Genomic DNA, 19385 nt, shown 5'->3' with positions numbered 1-19385 from the left:
CCGTACATTTAATCGCTTAAACACTAGATAACACGAAATTGGTGCAACGTAGATTTTACGGGCTGTGGTTATTTTTACTGGAAAAGTATTGTGGAGTGAAAAAACAGTGGCCAGATTTTTTCTACACGATATCATTATATACACGGCATGCATGCCGTAAACTTGAAATACGGGTCGCAGTTTTTTTTACGGTAAAAGTCTGGCAACATCAGCTGCCAGTGCTTTCACCGTAAAAACTACGGTGAACTTTTTACAGTGTACTATACTAGCAAAAACTTTGCACCTCTCATTTTCATTTACAGATGTTTAAAATGGCATCTTATTGCGGCACGTTGAGGTGGGCTGCGAATGCGTGCGAAAAGCTGCTGAATCACAGGATTTTCGTTTTGTAACTGGGAACACCAGTCCCTGGACTTCCCGAAAGCTTTGATCCACACGCGTGATATCACACGGACCTATCCGATGCAGCGCACCGTGCTTTGTGATGTTAAAGGAGAAGGCATGCTGGTTTCTTTCTGTTCACGTAGGGCGATAGATATGACAAGAGAGGAATAAAAATCTCAGTTTCACCGCAAGGACGATGCAATTAGTGCGATAGCAACAAATGAAGTAAAGCTGGCAGCTAACTCTTCTAGATCCAGTCTCGCGTAACTCTACGAAAGGGGATTTCGCACAGTCTCTTCGAGTTGAGAGCGCAGCATGCAGGAGGGTATATGGGCCGTCCGCTGATGCTTGTCGAGATAGCGATTTTGATTTCATTTAAGTTAGGGTGAAATCATTGCACTGCTCTTTGAAAAAGGACAAATAATTTTTCCTATTCTTTGATTGGCTTAATTATCTGTTGGTTTCATTAGTAGTGTCTAACAAAAAAAAAGAACCCCTCGAAAAATTGCCCTTCGTTCGTTAAGATTACGGCAGACACTTGCGTTAGCCCTAAATTAAAAAGCAACTAAAAAACGTTTAACTTTGCCATTTCATTAATATATGCCTCGCTTTTCTAAGCTTAGTTCGTTTCCTTTACGTTGCTGAATTGTAGATACCGGAGAAGATCGTAACGACGTCATGAGAAGGGAGAAATAAGTTTCCACTACAATACGCGTACAAAAGTTGGAAACAGCTTTGTTCACCCTAACTTGATCGGGCGTTCTGTTCCTTAGGACGTTTATTAAAAAAAATAAAGTAAGAATTACAAATGTAGATCAGAATGATGTGATACGCGTGGAGTGTTTAAACATACACTAAAAAAGTCATATAATAAAGAGAAAAAGAAACGGCAGCTCAATATTACAGTCAAGAACCGAAACCGAAACGAAAGCGCTTTTTTGTTTCGGCGGCGACATCCTGCACGAAGCTGTGGAACTAAGTCAAGGGCTGAAAAAAAAATGCTGATCCGTCGCCCGGAATCGAACCGATCACGGCGCGGTGATGCCGCGCTCTGAACTTGAGCGATTAGCTCGCTCGGCCACGGTGGATGCCTTGTCGCCCGTGGTAAGCAAGGGTTTATCAATTTACCACAAACATTTGAATGACCGCGCTTCAAAAAACGCGTAAGGGAACAATGTTACGCCACTTGCGGCAAGTTGAGAATGCCTTCAAACGAAAGCTGAGTGTCAGAACTACATGTGATTTCCTGACCATTAACGTAACTTGCTCAGTTTTACTACAGTGAGCGTTTTTGTCTCGAAAAACAGGCCACATTTTTCGCCGTTTCCAGACTCCCATTGTACAATCTTTAACTGCTCTGGGAACAAAATTGAAGCTTACTGCAACATGATCGCTGCAGTCCTCTCGTGCGTTTAGGTTCCCAGAAGCGCTCCGTGGTCTGCGTTTTTCAACATTCACCCTCTACACCTAATTATTCGGGAAAAACTCGCCAGTTCCATTGAAAACGCGCTAGCTTCGCGCCGGGGCCGCCAGGGGCGCTGGCTGTGATGTGTCCACAAAAGCTGGATATGATACAACGGATAATTTGCATCTACCAAACTTTGTTTTGTGACTTATCGTGCATCCGTTGCTATTAGTCTTTTCCGCTGAGGAAAGCTTGCGGTCTAACCTTGCACATATTTTACCAAGCTTGTTGGGCGCCGAGAACGCTACTTCTAAGTCAAACCTATTCCTTATATTTTTTATGTTATGTGCAATCTTGTGCGCATATGGTATAGACACCACCTTTTCCCTGTTTTCATTTTTTTGTTGTCATTTTGTTCCGGGAGTTATCTCGTACGTAACTAATCAGTGTGTTTGCTGATGCAAACAGCACGTGTTTTTCATACCCTGTATTCTTTATCCTGCTAACTTGCTAACTGAAGCAATCGCTAACCTTTTCTGTGCAGGACATCGTCAGGGCTGCTCTCAGACATGAAAATGCTATGCCACTCTTTATGACCTTAGAATGAGCCGAACTATAGCTAAGTAATGGTTTTTCCGTTCGTGGATTGTACGACCAGCATACCTGTCCAGCTGTGGCAGCTATTTCAACATCCGAAAACTGCAGTTCGTCATTATTTGGTAACTCAGCAGTGAGGTTCAGCACTTGACTATTGTTCCTAAAGATTCCTAAAACTTCTGCTGCTCTTTTCTCTAGATAACCCGGTTTAACAAATACCAAAAAATCATCGACAAAGCGAAACACCCTGAGGGCAAGTCCTTTGAGGTTCAAATCTATTTTTCTTGTCCAGGCCAGCTAAGTAAATTGTGCTCAAAACCGGGCCAACATTCGAGCCTATAGTAAGGCCCGATTTTTGACGGGACAAAATGTTGTTCCACATTACAAATGTCGACCTCAGGTAAAAGGATAATAATTGAAGAAAAACATCAACCGACACACCACACTTATTGACGAACTCATCGTTTTCATCTGTTATACAGTGTCTTACACTTGACAATAGGGGACCAGGTGGAATGTTGTATTAAATATCCTGTGCATCAATACTGAAGAAACTGCATTTCATTGCACTGCTGTTTGGAAAAGGACAAATAATTTTTCCTATTCTTTGATTGGCTTAATTATCTGCTGGTTTCATTAGTAGTGTCTAACAAAAAAAAGAACCCCTCAAAAAATTCCCCTTCGTTAAGATTACGGCAGACACTTGCGTTAGCCCTAAATTAAAAAGCAACTAAAAAACGTTTAACTTTGCCATTTCATTACTATATGCCTCGCTTTTCTAAGCTTAGTTCGTTTCCTTTACGTTGCTGAATTGTAGGTACCGGAGAAGATCGTAACGACATCATGAGAAGGGAGAAATAAGTTTCCACCACAATACGCGTACAAAAGTTGGAAACAGCTAGCTTTGTTCACCATAACTTGATCGGGCGTTCTGTTCCTTAGGACGTTTATAAAAAAATAAAGTAAGAATTACAAATATAGATCAGAACGATGTGATACGCGTGGAGTGTTTAAACATACACTAAAAAAGTCATATAATAAAGAGAAAAAGAAACGGTAGCTCAAGGCTACAGTCAAGAACCGAAACCGAAACGAAAGCTCTTTTTTGTTTCGGCGGCGACATCCTGCGCGAAGCTGTGGAACTAAGTCAAGTCCCGCCAGCTATTCTCGCGATTTGTGAAAGCTATCGTTGTTCGGCTTTCGCAGGAGTTCCTGTAACTATGCTTAACCACCTTTATTTAGAGCTTTCAGCTATTTTTGATAATAACAACCTTTTGCAATGAGATGATGTGGCATTATACACCTTCCCTGTATCTGTACCGCGTTTTGTGCGCATGCGTCGAAGGTTGCCTGCGCCTGTGTCATGGGTGGCTTGTCCTGGCGTCGTTAATCTCTCGATGCACGGGTCAATCTAAGTCATCGAAAACATCACTACGCATATGCGCGGCCGTGCGAGTAGCAGCGCGCGTCATTTCTGAGACGAAGTTTAGGTAGCAAAACTGTCGCTCTAAAACCTTAGCGACCTGGAAACAGCGTGCACGGTTACATGAGCACGATGTAAAGTTGCTATACGCGCTGACGAGCATGGAATCATTACGTCAAGCGAAGGCAGCGCCACTGTAATGCGTACTACTAACGCGGGTCAATATGTACATTTTTATGGAGTAATACTTTTTAACATAAAGCAACGAACAATATTGCAATACTGCCACACCCGCTTCAAGTTTTATTTTGATGTATTCGGGTTTGACCAGCAAGGACGGTTAGCAACGCTCGGCGTTGACCGTGCCGCATTGTTCGAGAAGCTTCGCGATTGTAGTAGATCATATTGTTAAGAATGCGCGCAGGACGCGAATAGTCTAGATTATTCCGGAGCTTGTGCGACCACCAGTGATAAGTGTGGAAAGTTCCATGCGTGATGTAAAAAGACGGCGCGTCCCAGCCATGAGAAGTTGATCGACGCTCGACGCTCTGTTCGCCGCTATCAGTGTATTGCTGTAGTTTGACTTTCGGTTTCTCGGTCACAAGTTCGGCCAAATAAAGAGTTTCATATCTGACGTGCTGAATGCTCTCTTCGTCGACGTCACGACCACGTGACATCTGGAGGAGGTGCTGCTCGTTCATGTACCGGACGTCCCCGTCCAGCCGTGAACCCAGCCCACGTCGTGAAGACACCGACACCGTCAGCGACAGTCGAGCCAGCCGCAGACTGAAAGCACTACACCCCCCCCCCTCAATACGTACCCCTACCGGACAAGACTAGAGCCAGGGCGACGAAGACAAGAAGCACGATGAGGGCCGCAGTGTCCCCTGCAGCGATAGTGATCCAGCCGCCCAGGGAGCCGCTGATATTCCATGGTTCACCAGACGAAGCCCTGACGACGAAACCTCGGTCCCTGAAGAAGACCTGTCGACGCGACGTAGAAGCAGCGGGACAAGCCGACCTAGCCGTGACCCAACGCCGCGATTTAACCGCACCGCAAGACGACGGATTAGCGACCTCGACGTACTATTCGACGGCCACAGCGTCACCGCTCTCGTCGACACTGGAGCCGACTATTCCGTCGTCAGTGGACGATTCGCCACAATGTTGAAGAATGTTAGCACCGCTTGGCAAAGCCCCGAAATCCGGACCGCTTCGGGCCATCTAATAACTCCGGCAGGAGTCTGCACCGCAAGAGTCACCATCAATAACCGGACTTGTGCGAGCTTTGTAATCTTACAGCATTGCTTCAGGGATGTGATACTTGGGATGGACTTCCTAAGCCACCACGGCGCCGTCATCGATCTGAGGTCTGAGTCAATAACACTAACCTCAGAAAAAGGCGATGCCGCCACACACGACGCCAGAAAACCCCGTATTGAATGTGATAGAAGAGCACGTCACCATTTCACACGTGAGCACGTCACCAACATTGGTACGGCGGTCGCCTACCTCCATGAATTTGTGGACGCCAGCAATGCTTTCGCCCTCTTCGATGCTACCGAACCTGCTGCGACGGATCGACGGATCCAACCCGATTTCGACATCAACCCGAACCTCCCAAAGCACAAGCAAGGCCAGTTAAAAGCCCTGCTCCTACAATTCAAGGACTGCTTCTCGTCGTCGTCAAGAATTCGACAGACCCCAGTCGTGAAACATCGCATCATAACAGAAGAAACTGCCCGACCAATCCGTCAGAGCCCGTACCGAGTTTCGAAGCGAGAACGCGACGCCGTCAAGACACAGGTCGACGAAATGATACACGACGACATCATCCAGCCGTCCAAGAGTCCATGGGCGTCACCCGTGGTGTTAGTGAGGAAGAAGCATGGAACCCTACGTTTTTGCGACGACTATCGTCATCTGAACAAGGTCACGAAGAAGGACGTGTACCGTCTTTCACGAATAGACGAGGTCCTAGATCGACTCCACAACGCCAAGTACTTTTCGTCGATGGACCTCAAGACCCGCTACTGGCAAATCGAAGTCGACGAGAGAGACCGAGAAAAGACTGCCTTCATAACCAAAGTGGTAAAGTGGGCATGTTGGTATTCCATGCTTAAGAAGAGTAGAAGCGCACTGAAGACGAACACACAATGAAGGCACACACACGCACACACATAGCGCTACTTTCAACAGCCCGCGCTTCAAATCACCCGCTTGAAATCAGAATTTCATACGTCACTGCTGCCGTGCCCAACGTTGCCCGCGTTTACTGCGCGGCCACCGACACTAGTAGCAGCAGAGCGATAGTAGTGGGAGCCACAGCAGCAACAACGGCCGTCGAAGCCATCGAAGCTTGCCGTAATCGCCGCAATGAATGTGGACGAATAACTTGACAACGAGACCTTGGCTCGCGACGCTGGGCTCCAATTCAGCGACTAAGCCACATCGAGCGTAAGGGTTCATTTTGCGGCACCCAGTGAAAAGACACATTGGTTTCATTGCTGCAGCACTGGCGTTGTGCACCATTCGGGCATCCGGCAACATCACATACGTGCGGCATTTTGTCGAACTTACTGTCAGAGCGACTTTCACGAGCGTGCAAAACACACGCGGCAGCACGCGATACTGAAACTACCACTGAGACGCGACCGCGTGAGCGAAGCAGGGCGCCGGGCGAAGCGCAGTTCGGCGAAAACAGAACCTTTGAAACACGCGCGCCGTTCCCACGGCAACGGCAAAGAGGTTCTTTTTTCCATGAATTAAACGGCAACGAACAAACAGCATTTTATTACGTCTTTTGATGCACGGAAGGTTCTGTTTTTATTGCTGATAGTTTGATTACTCGTGAATTATTGTAGGCATACTCTCATACGTCATCGGGTTCACTTCTAAAATGTCCCACTCGTGGCGCTCCTCATGTGATACATTTAGCTTAATTTCTCGGTGTGTAGGGCAATGCTGTTGATAATATTGCCGTTTTAGACGTTGTCATACATTGAGCTTTCACTCTGACATAAATTGGTGTTTGCCTTTAGCGTCCCTTTAAAGGGAAACTATAAAGTGAAACACTGAATTGGTTTAGGCTGATAAAGTGTACTCTGAGAACTGGAATGTCAATTATTTCATCATTATAAGTTTATTTTAGCGGGAAAAATGTATGTCTAAGTTCCATATTTAAATTTCGGTCTGAAATCTCTGCGCGGCCCGTCATGGATTTCACAGTGCATTAGTCGTATTTTGGCGACATTCGCTCAACAAAATTTTTTGAAATTTGGTGTGTTGATGTATGTATGAGCCCCTCTCAGGGCAATGTACTTCATTTTAACCGATTAGGAACGACGTAGGCCCCAGTAGACGCCGTCGGAATCTATTGCGTCACGGCGCTTGCTGCGCGAATTTCAAGGTTGCGTTACTACCCACATTTTCTATTTGCTCGTTTTCTCGCTTACAATGAGTCTTGTCGCGGCGAGTGTGACTTTGGAATTTTAAAAGGCAATTTTCTGGTAATACACAAATCGTTTTCCTCTTTAGTGTCCCTTTAGGTTAATTGCTCATACGCTGTGCATGCACGTATGTTCCACATTTTAAAAAAACGTTTTTTTTTTAAATCTGGGGCAGGCTATTTGAAGAAGTTGTGTGAGGGTCAAGTAATAAACAACTCTTGCTTCTTGCATATGGGGCTACCTGACTTATCTGAAATGGGCGAGCTAAAAGTAAATAGACGAGACGCTTATATTTTTAACATCTCTCTATTCCGTGCTTTATTAGGTGCATTCGCTATTATTTTATATCTCAAATGTTATTTTGTAATCGCAGTAATAAATGCAATATAATAAATTTATACCTGTAATTTTCATCGCAAGAACGGTCACAGAGCTCCAAAGCGGAGAAACGTTCTTGAATGTCCCAGCCCATCACTAAAACGCAAGGACTGCGCGGGGTATTGTTACATAGAATCCGTATAAAGACCCATTCCTTTTTTCCTTCACGGCTCCCAGTGGTCATGTGAGATAGATATGCGCAGCGTGCTTTGTGTGTCCTTATTGTTAACGTCTGAGCTTTCGTCTTGTTACGCTATATCAGGGTTCTCGAACTCACGTCAGCTAACGGGCCGCATGCACGAAAATTTACTTCCGCCAGGGCCAAGACGGTGACGAAGGTAGGAGCGGGGATCGGGGGGACAGAATGTCTGCTCACGTTGCCATTTGAAACAAGACCTTTCCCCTATCTCATATATGGGTCATTTCTGAACGGGATTTGGTGGCTGGATTCCAACAACATATTGCCACGTGCTTTCCTTGTTATCACTTTTGTTGTATTCTGTTTTCGCCGACAAAGACTGCCAGCAACGCTCAGCGCAAACCACGCCTCATTGTTGGAGAAGCTTCGTGATTATTGTAGATCGTTTTGTTAAGATTGCGCGCCGGCCGCGAGCAGCCTAGATTATTCCAGAGCTTGCGCGACCACCAGTGAGAAGACTGGAATATTCGACGCCACATGTATAAATGCCGATGCACTTCACCGCTTGTCAGTTGATCGACGGTCGACGCTCTGTCCGCCGCTATCAGTGTATTGCTGTAGTTGACTTTGAGTTTCCCGGCCACAAGTTCGGCCAAATAAAGTTTCATCCCGGAAGTGCTGACTGCTGTCTTCGTCGACGTCACGACCACTTGACAATATATATACCTATCTCCAAATGGACTAAGATCTGGCCGCGTATTCTGAAATATAGTTTTGTTTCACAGTTACGTATCAACAAATTGTGACCGCAGGGGTTGCGTCACGAAAAAAAAAATTCTTAAGACATGTCATGCCTGTGTTGCTCCGGAATGTCCATATTGTAGCGGGGTTGCAGCTATGACTATGGTGAGGTGTGCGAAGAAGAGGCAGACGACGTGTCGGTGTTCTGAAAGTAACAACCTCCATCTTGACTGCTGGACCATCCTACACTGTAAATAAGTTATAAATATATTAGCAACATTTTGGTGGAGGTGCTGGGTACTACGCAAGACGGAACTCCACAGCGGACGTGTTCTGGACAGCCGCAATATGTCAACAGAAAGCAACTCTGCTGCTGCCGCTTCGACCACGCCTCCGGTACAGCCGGTACAGCCGGTCGTATTGACTCAACCCCGCGATCCCGGTAACTTCTGCGGCACCGACCACGTTGACGTCGATGACTAGATTGCGAAGTACGAGCGGTTTGCAGCGGTCTACCGGTGGGACCCTACAATGATGCTTGCCAACGTTGACTTCTATCTCTGCGGAACAGCAGGCACGTAGTTTCAGGCTCATGAAGCTGATTTAATCAGTTGGGATGCCTGTAAACAGAAGCATCGCGACCTATTTGGTAGAGCCGTCGGACGCAAGCGGGCCGCCTCTAAAGAACTCTCATGTCGGGCACAAACTTCGACCGAATCGTATGTCTCCTACATCCTTGACGTCCTGGCCCTTTGCCGACGTGTTGACGCCAACATGTCAGAGGGTGACAAAGTAAGCCATTTGCTCAAGGGAATTGCGGATGTTGGTTTTAATTTACTAGTCTCTAAAGACTGCTCAACCATGGACGACATCAGCAAAGAGTGCCGCCGGTTCGAAGAACTGACCAGTCGCCGCATTGCCTAGCATTTCGTGCGACTTCGGAACACGGCCGCTGCATCATCTTGCGAGGACCTTCAGCCGCCATGCGGTCAACCGCCTACCAACGAGAGCGTAGTTCGCATCGTGCGCCGAGAAATCGAGGCGGCGTCGCCACCATCTTTCCTGACGCGGCCATCTGATGATCCTCGACCAACGATCTCGTTTATCCAGCAGGTTGTGAGGGAAAAGCTTGCAAATGTCGGACTGCAGCCGGTGTGTTCGTTGACGAAACCTCGTGTCAGTTCCATAACGCCTCCTCGTGCACCGGAAATGTTTCGGCGCTATCGTGACCCTGCCCAGTGGAGAACGCAGGACAACAAGCCGGCCGATGTGCTTTCGTTGCCACGGTGTAGGACATATTTCTCGCTACTGTCGTTCTCGCACCTTTCCATCTCGCTCGTTGTCTGGCTATCAACGTGACGACAACCACCGGCCCCTGCAGTTCCCGCTCGTGACGGTGGACCATACGATGAGGCTCCTGCGACATCGGTCCGACGCTCCAGCCGTTCGCCGCACCCAAGCGATCGTCGCTCCCGGTCACCTCAGCCCCGTCGCCATTCGTCGCCCCGCCCTACTGGACGTTCATACTCGGAAAACTGAGCAATGCAGCTCCCGGAGATGACGCTGCATTCGACCCCCGACCTGAAAACCCTCTGCTGACCCTCACTACGGACCAGAACCTGCTTGCTGTGGAAGTGGATGGCCTACCTGTTACTACCTCATTGATACCGGCGCACATATTTCTATTATGAGCTCTGATCTCCGTGCACGATTAAATAAGGCCCTTACGCCGCCCGAGTCCCTATTTGTACGTGTCGCTAGTGGAGCAACTCCGGCTGTACTCGGAATGTGCACGGAACGTGTGAGGTTCTCCGACCGCCAGACGTCCGTTCTGTTTCATGTTCTCGCTCATTGTCCTCATGATGTCATTCTCGGACTCGATTTCTTGTCTGACCACTCTGCTGTGATTGACTGCTCGGCCGGTATTGTAGAACTTGACTTGCCTGCGTCCGCCGACGTGTCGGAGGTGGTTCAGACCAAAGTTTCGTGTGCTGAGGCTATTCGTTTGCCACCACAAGCCCTAACATGCGTCGCTGTTGAACCCTATCCCAGTGTACCGGATGGTGATTACGTGGTCTCTCCTTCTCCCAGTGTTGTACTGGCCCGCAGCGTCTCCTCTCCGTACACAGTTGTAACTGTTACAGCGAACAAGACGTACCTTCCTCTTCTGGACTTCGGATTCAGCCCTCAAGTCCTACCACAAGGCATTGCTCTCGCTACTCTGTCACCGTCGCACGAGTGCCAGATCTCATCGGTGTCACTTGAACTGCCCGTTGTCGTTTCTCCGAACCCGCATAGAGTCGACGCAGTCACCTCTTCTACACTGCACATAACCAAGATGATTGCCTTAGAACTTTTGCCCTCTCAAGTTAAAGACCTCAGTGATCTCCTTATGACTTACTCTGATATATTTGACTTCGACGGTAGGCCCTTAGGTCAAACCTCGCAAGTCAAGCACCGCATAGATACCGGTGATGCAGCTCCAATTCACAGGCGTACTTACCGAGTTTCACCATCAGTGCGCCAAGTTATTGAACATGAGGTCGACAAGATGCTCACAAAAGGCATTAATGAGCCTTCTTCGAGTCCGTGGGCTTCCCCTGTAGTCTTAGTTAAAAGAAAGGCAACACCTGGAGTTTCTCCGTGGATTATCGTGATTTAAACAAGATCACCAAAAAGGATGTCTACCCGCTTCCTCGTATCGATGATGCCCTGGACTGCCTTCATGGCGCTACCTATTTTTCTTCGATAGACCTACGCTCTGGTTACTGGCAAATCGCCGTAGACGACCTCGACCGTGAGAAGACTGCCTTTGTAACGCCTGACGGTCTCTACCAATTCATAGTCATGCCGTTCGGCTTCTGCAATGCGCCGGCAACGTTCGAGCGGACGATGGACACGCTTTTGCGCAGCTTTACATGGTCTATCTGCCTCTGTTACCTGAACGAAGTCATTGTATTTGCCCCCACCTTTGAGTCTCACCTCGACCGACTTTCGTTCATTCTTTCAGTGTTTCGTGCGGCTGGGCTACAACTTAATTCATCGAAATGCCACTTTGGCCATCGCCAAGTTGCTATTCTCGGGCATCTCGTTGACTCATCTGGCATCCGATCCGATCCCGACAAAGTTCGCGCTGTGCTCCATATTCCCGTACCAACTTGTGCCAAAGACGTTCGAAGTATTGTGGGCCTATGCTCATATATCCGACGATTCGTCAGAAACTTCGCAGAAATTGCCCGCCCCCTCACTGATCTTCTGAAGAAAGATGTGCCATTTTGGTGGGGTCCTGACCAAGCCAGTGCTTTTTCCCGCCTCATTACGCTGCTCACCACACCGCCGATCCTCGCCCACTTCGACCCGTCTGCTCAAACCGAGGTCCGCACAGAGGCTAGTGGTTACGGCATTGGCGCTGTGTTAGCCCAGCGTCAATCCGGTCATGATAGAGTTCTTGCGTATGCCAGCCGGCTCCTCTCCCCTGCCGAACGCAATTACTCTACACTGTAAATAAGTTATAAATATATTCGCAAAAATATAAAGAAAACAAGATGCACGAAGACAGTAGCGAGAGATCAGCGGGCCGCATGCAGCCCGAGAGAGCTTCATGATACTGCCGCAACAGAGTTGGAATGTGCAGTATTAGCATAGGTCTACCGTACCGGGTGGTGTCCCCCTTACGTCGAACCACATTCATCCAATGAGTAAGCGTCGAGAAGCTTATTTGCGCCTTTATTACTAAACTGGAACGAACCCCGAAAATAGACCGAAATCGCTTCGTCCATCTCCAGCCAGTCGTACCCGCGTAGCCCAATGGCCACCTCCTACCGGCAAAACATCGTTAGGAAGGCATACACCCATCAGAACATGAAAACAAACCAGCATAGTGCAAACCGGGCATAACATACACTGCTTAGAACTGGATGAAGCCCTCAAAGAGGAGTTTTAAACATAATATTGAAGAGTGGCACGTTGTTCGGGAACGAGAGAAATGAAGGGATGAGGTGGACAGCTACTATATTCATTCTGCAGAGGTCCACAAATATATCCTAAATTTGTCCAGTGGTGGAAAGTAAGAACGGCTCCTGACGCCTTCACAATCCGCAAGGCAGATGTGCGCCCCTGCGGCTAGCGCAGGCAGCGCAAGAAACTTTAGCGCGGCTTGATATGTGATGCAACAGCGCATGGCGTTCTTCAAGCCGGAATGTCTTCATAATTTAATTTTTGGGAGAATAACATGTGAAAAAATAAACTATGCCACACAAAAAAAGAACTGTACTAGCAGTGGTGTGATATATGAAAAGTATGCTTTGACAAAATTTTTTTTTCTCCCTTTGGGCTGCTTATATACGTATTACTAAAAGTACGCGTGGTGCACGCGGTTCGTTGTAATTTTTATCTTGGATAGTGTATTTACAACGAAGGTAATAAACATGGCTTTTTTCGTCTATTTCTCTTGGTGTGGCAAGGCGCTACTATGCTGAAGACAGGCGCTACTTCTCCAGAAGAGTGCACGATTCACTTTATCATTAGAGAATGCTTTAAATTTCAATAGAGCGTGCAATAAAAACAAATACTGCGCTCCCTATTGAAACTGAGCTCATTCTGTCAATCACTTTCTGTCAATATCTGCTACAAAACGCTCTTGATGATCCTAACTGTATTTGCAGAAAAAAGAGGCGCCCGAACAAACATTCATCGTACCCCCGCTCAGCTACATGTTTCCACCGTGAGCCACTTTTTACAAGGAATTACCGTAGGTAAAGTATAATTGTTAGCGAAACATGCACGAACAAAGAGTAGAGATTTGTCACTTGAAACGTCTTGATGTTGATTCCATGTACGGGCAACACCACCTAGATTATTCGCTCAGGCCCCTGTCGGGCCCGGTCTGCAGTCGGGTCGGGCCGGGCCGGGTAAGCGAAATATTTTCTCTGGTTCGGGCCGAGCCCGGACCTCGCTTTGAGTCACCGGGCCGGATATGGGCGGGTAAACTTGAACGAGTTCCGGGCCCAGGCCGAGAATCACGGCCCGTGCAGTGCTCTACTTCAAGCAATAAAGAGCTCCGGACTCACCCTGAAGCCAGAAAAGTGTAGCTTTGCGTACGAGGAGCTCTTGTCCTTGGGACACGTGATAAGTGAGCCCGGAGTACGCCCTGACCCGCAGAAGACAGTCGCCATCGCTACATTCCCGCCACCTGCCGACAAGGAGGCCGTGCGTCGATTTCTCGGCCTGTGCGCCTATTACAGGCAGTTCGTCAAAAACTTTGCCCGCATCGCCGAGCCACTTACTCACCTTACCAGGGCCGACGTCGAGTTCAAGTGGCAAACGCCGCAGGAGGAAGCATTTCAAGAACAAAAACGGCGCCTGCAGACGCCTCCGTTACTCGCGGATTTCGACGAATACGCCCAAACAGATGTGCACACCGACGCAAGCAATGTAAGACTCGGGGCCGTTCTTGTGCAGAGGACTGACGGATTGGAAAGGGTAATCAGCTATGCTAGCCGGTCGCTATCAAAGGTGGAAGCCAACTATTCTATGACAGAAAAGGAGTGCCTTGCCATAATCTGGGCTACATCAGTTTTTTTTTGTTGTTGTTGTTGTGTGTTGTACGCATGCGTGAAGGTTCCAGAAGATGAGCTTCGGTTTAATAAAAACCAGTTGCGAGTGTGCGCTTGTTGGTGTTACTTCTCCGTCCTCGTTCTTGTTTTGCGCCAACGATTTTCTAATCAGCTATGCACAAAATAGCCCAACAGCATACGTTATTGAGCTATAAATTTCTTGTACAGCGGGCCCTTCTTTTTGTGGTTCTCTTTTTCCGGATGCTTCTCTTCTTGTGACCCTCATTGCTTCAACTTCATGCAGAGCAAGGACAATATCGTATTGTCTAAACAATGGCTTTCTTCCCGGAGAAGTTGTCAACCTGTCTGAGTGCGCGATGCCTTCTGTGGGAGATGCGAAGCGCGTGTAGATTTTGCGCTCGGAGCTTTGGCGGGAAGTTCGGTTGCTGTTTGACAAGTTGAAAGTACGCTGCCTTACCAAAAAACCTCCCTGATTGGCGCAAGCGGAACTTCATCACCTCAAGAAAGTGGCTGCTGAAACGACAGAATTCTTGTGGCAACGTTGTCTACAGGTGCTACAGGACTGTCCGCACGGCAGGACTCCGAGTGGTGGGAGACGTTGAAGTACCAGACCAGATAATATGTGTACTTCACAACGGGCCGAAATTTAGCTTTCAGCCTACCATTCCTGCGCATGAGCTCTTTTCCTTGAACAGACGCTTGGCCAGCAGGGCTAAGGCTGAAGACCAGGAGAGGTGCGTCCTGGATGGAACTGATAGCTTGCTGAGGACGGTTCCGAAAGAAAGTCGTAGTGGGCGTGACCCTACGGACGGTGTGGTGCACTATCTGAGAAAGAATGATTTGCGCGTGTTAGTGTCGGACAAAGAAGGTGGATTTGTGCTCATGAGGAAATGGCTCTTCGACGTTAAGGCCACCAAGGCTATACGGGAAAACATCAGAAATGTGCGGGTGTCCGCCCCCAAGGTAACATCTCAGGCTGTTGCCTTGTGCAATGATCACGGGTTGACTAGGCTAGGAAAGTGTGTTAGTGATTGTAAGAGAGATAAGCTGTTCGTGTTTTTTAGCGCTGAAACTCACAAACCAGAGATGCCATTCAGGACCATTGTCAGTGAGAATAATACATGGCAGTTAATGGTCAGCCGTACCTGTTAAAACAATTTAACACTCTTTTGCTAGACGACCCGTGTGTTGTGAAGAATTCTTATGACATTATTGCCTTTGACATTTTGACCGCACGAAAAAGACGAGGACAGAGGGAGGTAAGACGACACCTCCCTCTGTCCTCGTCTTTTTTGTGCGGTCAAAATGTCAAACAGTAAGCACCAACTAGGCCAAACGCAAGTTCTTCTAAATTATTGCGTTTCTGGAGGATAACCACTCTGTAGGGCATTTTTTCTCTATTTATGTCGAAGCTCTTTTGTAGTCTGTACCACACAGGGCGCTACTTTTGTGTGTGCAGTCATGCATAGAAAAGTATGGGGCTGTGCCCTTCATTAACAATGCGGGAGTTGCGGTAGACAGTTTTTTGTCTCTCCTGGAATTTTATCTTGGAGCAATGTTCATTTCTTTCCAAGATGAGTTGTTTGTACAAAAGGAACGTATTTGTATAAGTTCGTGTGTGACACCTGCGTTGTGCAATATTTTAAATGCGAAGCATTTCTTAGCGAACCTCTGACACTTTGAGCGTTTCTATCTATGTATCTATCTATCTATCTATCTATCTATCTAGCCGCCTACGTCTGGGTGCTCTCATGATCGCCTCCTTAATTTGGTGTACACCAAAATTTGCATAGGAGGGTAAGAGGATTTGACGAATATGACTGCCGGGTCATGACATGAATAACGTTAAATTTCTGTCGCTTACGTCGTCAAACCCTTTCCACTAGACACGTGTGGCACATACCCGTTTACCACGGGCCAGGGTGTACGGGTATGCGCCACAGGTGATTGACAGTTTATATCTCCCCAAGAGCAGCGAGAACAGACATTGATAACTTAAACGCTAGAGCGTTAAGGAAAACCAACATCGGCAGCGTTGACTCAACGAATGGAAGGAATAAAAATTAGGATCCCAGCAGGAATCGAACCCAAGCATTCTGCGTGGCAATCAGGTATTCTACCACTGAGCCACGCCAGGTCTATAAATTAGTTTGGAAAAGGAGCCCACGCGGGCGTAATATCAGTGCAACGTCAATTGTGGTTGTGGTGCTGGCTATCTAATTTTCTAAGAAAGCAATAAACACTACGTGATACTCCTACGACGTGTACTCCTGCGATACAGGCGTCATATCAGATTAACGTCTGAAGTTCCAGTGTTGGCTCCAATTTTATAGCAGTCTAATAAACATTACGTTTGTATTCCTATGATTCAGCAAGCTATATTGAAGCATTGCTCTACCCCAGAGGAATACATTAACGAAAGTTGCATATGATATCCACATCACCGCACCGTAAAGCGCACTTCGCCCACTAGAACGACGCAGTGTCCTCTTCATTTCTTACGAGGCTGGGCGATGGCCTCATGCTGACCGAGGGTGATGCCAGACTCATTGACAGCCGCTTTGAAGACTAGGCTACGTAGGCCACATACGCCCAGGTAGTCTACGAATACGACAAACGCCATCCACTGATGTTGGTCTACGTAGCACTATCCAGGCCTACCAGCCTCGACGGCCTCATCAACGCGAAGGGTGGCTTCAGGTTCCGACATGTCGCCGGCTCTATCGACAGACAATTTGTCGACGAAGTGACCAAGGCATCCACGAATTCCAACAGCTCTATTATACCACATACTTCACGATACATGCACCCCTCGTCACCACGATCACGACCGGATCCTATAACAAGTCATGACCAGCTGCTGGTGCTCACTGATCACGGTGATGATGCCCTTGTTCAAGAACTGTCCAGAACTTCTTCCACACATGCACACGGGTTCGTGAAACGTGCGTGCGTTCTCGGGACACGTATAAGCACTACATGTCAGCTAACCGCTTCTGGTGTTGGTAATGCCCCCGTTGCCATTGGCAGCGTTACCCAACCGTAAACAACTCGTTATATAACACATATGCGGCTCTTCAACATATATAAGTGTGCGTATAAAATCTATACAAATCTTTAGCCTCATTTTGTAACGTGTCGCTCAGCAAAAAAAAAGTTACGCCACAGCCACATATCCGCCGCATGCTTCGCATAACATCGACTCCCACGATACGTGGGATCTGCCGAATTTTTTCTCGCACAGATCGACCAACACCTTGACACCGCCGTGCCCAAAGACAAGGTCTTACGCGTATTTCGATGCGTGGATGATTTTTTGGTCATTTTGACTAATCAGAAAGCCGAGGGCTACTCTGCGTGTGTCACAGACGTTCTAGATACATTAAAGTACTTGGACAAGGGCTCAAGTTTACCCACGAGCTTCCTGCTATTGGCAAGCTGCAGTTTTCAGATCTTTAGCTTACGCTTGACGAAAACAATGTGTGTTGGATGTATCACCCTCGGGCTCGGTAGGCATTTTTACCATTTCATTCTGCTTGCCCCCACGTTCTTCAGGAAAGCTTCAAGTTCCATATTTCCAGGCTTGTTTCTGCGGGTTTTCCTTCGTTTTTGCTAACTTCAGTGTGTGAAGCTTTATTGAGAAAATTTCGTTGTGAGGCCATCAGTGCTCCAGAAGTAAGAGACAAGACTCAAGGGAAACGCTTTGTTGTCATCCCGTATGTGCACAGAGTGACTCATTCGCTAAAGAACGTGGCCTCTCGCTTTGAGGTCCCTGTCGTGTTTTCGGTACCTGGCACGGGCACGGTGCTCACTGCGTCTGCGCGAATCTCGTTGCAGCCGCTGGCCGGCGGTGGCGCCAAGCTACCACCACACGCTATGATGTTCTCTTTAACAGTGCACCGCTGTGTACATTAAGCAATTCGGAGACCAATGCATCAGCGTGCCGTCCTTGTCGCTTTTTGAAAATGAGTTTGCCTTCCTATCTGAGAGGTTGTGATGATATCTCTTTGTGCATATATATGTATTGTTTGTTGTTGTTATGTGTTGTACGCATGCGTGAGGGTTCCAGAAGATGAGCGTTGGTTTAATAAAAAACAGTTGCCAGTGTGCGCTTCTTCGTGTTACTTCTTCGTCCTTGTTCTTGTTTTCCGCCAACGATTTTCCAAACAGCTATGCACCAACTAGCCCGACAGCATACGTTATTTCGCCCCTACCTTTAAGGCAGGCCCTTCAAAGTTGTGAGCGACCACCACGCCCTGTGTTGGCTAGCTTACTTGAAGGCGGTCTCGCACGATGGAGCTTGAGACTTCAAGAATTCGGCATTACCGTCGTTTACAAGTACGGAAGAAAACATTCCGGCGCCAACTGCCTGTCTCGTGCCCCCGTGGACCCGCCGCCGCAAGACGACCGGGATAATAACTACTTCTTGGGAACCATAAGTGCCGACGACTTCGCTGAACAACAGCGATCCGACCCGGAACTCAGAGGCCTTATGGAATACCTCGAGGGCAAGAACGCCGTCGTTCCTAAAGTGTTTAAGCGAGCACTCGCGTCGTTTTTCTTACGCAACGGCGTTCTCCAAACCAAGAACTTCTCACCACATCGAGCCAAGTACATTCTCGTAGTGCCTTCAGAACAGCGACCAGAAGTCCTCCAAGCCCTGAACGACGACCCGACAGCAGGACACCTCGGTGTTTCTTGAACGCTGGCAAGAATACAGGAAAGAATACAGCAAGGCGCTGGCCGCGCCTTGCCGCCGACGTCACTCTCCACGTAAGGACATACCCAGACTGTCAGCGACGCAAGGCACCGCCAACAAGACCAGCGGGCTTTCTTCAGCCGATCGAGCCACCTCGGCGACCGTTCCAGCAGATCGAGATGGACCTACTGGGGCCGTTCCCAACGTCGACTAGTGGTAATAAGTGGATCGTGGTAGCTACCGACTACCTGACCCACTACGCCGAAAGAAGGGCCCTACCTAGAGGCAGTGCCGCCGAGGTAGCGAAGTCCTTCGTTGAAGACATCGTTCTGCATCATGGCGCCTCAGAGGTCCACATCACCGACAGAGGTACGGCGTTTACTGCTGAGCTAACTCAGGCGATCTTCAGGTACATACAGCCAGACAAGCCACCGTCGGACCACTGCCTACAACCCTCAGACCAATGGCCTCACCGAGCGGCTAATAAGACCATAGCCGACATGCTCGCCATGTACGTTGACGTCGAGCACAAGACGTGGGATGCCATCCTTCCGTACGTGACCTTCGCATACAACACCGCTGTGCAAGAAACGA

General features: G+C 48.1%; 1 protein-coding gene across 2 annotated transcripts in view; it reads left to right on the top strand.

Annotated features, from left to right (window-relative positions):
* The window catches only part of LOC119384145 (adenylate cyclase type 3), a 778406-nt gene that overhangs the window by 490723 nt on the left and 268298 nt on the right, over nucleotides 1-19385 (top strand). The window lies entirely within an intron of this gene.

Source organism: Rhipicephalus sanguineus, chromosome 2 (assembly GCF_013339695.2).
Source record: "Rhipicephalus sanguineus isolate Rsan-2018 chromosome 2, BIME_Rsan_1.4, whole genome shotgun sequence".
Taxonomy (NCBI): domain Eukaryota; kingdom Metazoa; phylum Arthropoda; class Arachnida; order Ixodida; family Ixodidae; genus Rhipicephalus; species Rhipicephalus sanguineus.
Note: the sequence above shows the minus strand (reverse complement) of the source record. Positions and strands in the feature narration are given on the sequence as shown.